General features: G+C 48.9%; 1 pseudogene; it reads left to right on the forward strand.

Annotated features, from left to right (window-relative positions):
* Positions 1-370: 370 nt before the first annotated feature.
* Positions 371-1,331, forward strand: LOC127225784 (olfactory receptor 13C7-like; annotated as a pseudogene).
* Positions 1,332-2,429: the final 1,098 nt, after the last annotated feature.

Raw genomic sequence — 2,429 nt, forward strand, 5'->3', positions numbered from 1 at the left:
CTAGGCTCCATGAGTGAAAATTTTCAAGTAAAATAGAATATTTCTTGCCAAAGCTGAGAAAAATAAGATGTCCACAAGTGCTCCAGCCTCAAATAAATGTGTGATACCTGTTTTAAATATGGTTATAAAAATTAAATTTACCAAGGTGACATTTCAAATATATCTGCAAGTGTCCAGATCCCACCAAGCAGGTGCTGTTCAGGTTCCCTGCATTTGACTTGGAACAACAGGAGAGCCATTCCTCACAGATCATCAGAGCTCTGAGCCGATTGCCCATCAAGGAGCTCTTTCTCACAGGTTCCCTTGCCATTATAGGCACCCAGAGAATCCTGCAGGTGACCTTCTGAGTTCCTGTGACATAGGAGGAAACATGGGCAGACCCAATGAGACCTCCCCTGTGAGCGGCTTCATTCTCCTGGGCCTCTCAGCCCACCCCAAGCTGGAGAAAACCTTCTTCGTCCTCATCCTGCTGATGTACCTGGTGATCCTGCTGGGCAATGGGGTCCTCATCCTGGTCACCATCCTTGACACCCACCTGCACACGCCCATGTACTTCTTCCTGGGGAACCTCTCCTTCCTGGACATCTGCTACACCACATCTTCAATTCCCCTGGTCCTGGATGGTTTCCTCACTCCCAAGAAGACCATCTCCTTCTCAGGCTGTGCGGTGCAGATGTTTCTCTCCTTTGCCATGGGGGCTACAGAGTGTGTGCTCCTTGGCATGATGGCATTTGATCGTTATGTGGCCATCTGCAAACCCCCTCAGGTACCCAGTGGTCATGAGCAAGGCTGCCTATGTACCCATGGCCATCAGCTCCTGGGTGTCTGGAGGCATCACAGCCACAGTGCAGACATCTCTTGCAATGCTACTTCCCTTCTGTGGGGACAATGTCATCAATCACTTCACCTGTGAGATCCTGGCAGTCCTGAAACTGGCCTGTGCTGACATCTCCATCAATGTCATCAGCATGGGGGTGGGCAATGTGATCTTCTTGGCGATCCCAGTCCTCTTCATCTTTGTCTCCTACATCTTCATACTCACCACCATCCTGAGGATCCCCTCTGCTGAGGGGAGAAGGAAGGCCTTCTCCACATGCTCTGCCCACCTCACTGTGGTGATCGTCTTCTATGGCACCATCCTCTTCATGTACGGGAAGCCCAAGTCCAAGGACCCACTGGGGGCAGACAAGCAGGACCTTGCAGACAAGCTCATCTCCCTCTTCTATGGGGTGCTGACCCCCATGCTGAACCCCATCATCTACAGCCTGAGAAACAAGGATGTGAGGGCCGCTGTGAGGAACCTGGTGGGTCAGAAACACTTCAAGCAGTGATGGTGAAGGCCCCTAGTATAACCCTTCACCAAGGACTATACAATCAATCCCAACACACAGAAGGGCTCTGTATGAATGGGAAGAGTTTAATGGCAATTCTCCCACCTCATTCCAGAAGCAATTCCCCAAATGTGCATAGCCATTCCATTGAACACTCTGGGAGTCACACACTGCTTTTAAAGATTTAAGGAAAATTATCAATGTGTTTCTGTGTGGGCTTATGTGCACCACGTGCATGAAGGAATCCACAGAGGCCAGAAGAGGGCGTCGGGTGCCTCCATGCCCGGCACTGGAGTTACAGATGGCTGTGGCTGTTATGTGAGTGCTGGGAACAGAAGCAGGTCCTCTGCAAGGACAGTAAGTAAGTGCTCTACTGTGGAGTTGCTGTCCCAGCCCCATGTCTCACACTTGTTCATGGATGCTAACAATATGGATGCCAGCAAGGAACTCTGACTCAGGCCTACCTACCACGTCCTCTACTCAGCTCCTCTGCAAATACTGACCATAGTAGATGAAGCCCACCTTCCCTCCCTCTCTGCCTGCCTCCCTCCCTCCTTCCCTCCATCTTTGGGAGGACAAAATCTCACTGTGAAGCTGAGGCTGCCCTCGAACTCTGGGTCTCCCTGCTTGGCTTTCATTTAGCTTTACTTTGATATACCATGAGGCACGGTGCCTGGTGACAGCTACCTTTCTCCTTGTCTATCCACACTAACACAAACGCTTAATAAATGCTTTCTGGATTGTTCTCCTCCTGTGTGTTCATAGTTAATCTCTTGTCCTATTCATTTGTTCCCTCAGTATAAAGAGGAGGATGAGGAAGTTTTGACAGAACTGATGCCAGGTTAAAAAAAATCTTATATTTTTTCTCTTTTACAGGTTTTACTCATTCCTGGTTTTGTCCCTAGATAGCAGTGAACATTCCTTGTGAGTTGCTGAAAAAAATCAGAATATTGACATCGACCCAAAGAGAAAGGACAAAACTAACAACTAAGAAAGGGAAAAGAATAATGTACACACAGATGAGGGAGAGAGAGAGGGAGAGAGAGAGAGAGAGAGAGAGAGAGAGAGAGAGAGAGAGAGAGAGAGAGAGAGAGAGAG

The sequence above is a fragment of the Phodopus roborovskii genome, unplaced genomic scaffold (assembly GCF_943737965.1).
Source record: "Phodopus roborovskii unplaced genomic scaffold, PHOROB, whole genome shotgun sequence".
Taxonomy (NCBI): domain Eukaryota; kingdom Metazoa; phylum Chordata; class Mammalia; order Rodentia; family Cricetidae; genus Phodopus; species Phodopus roborovskii.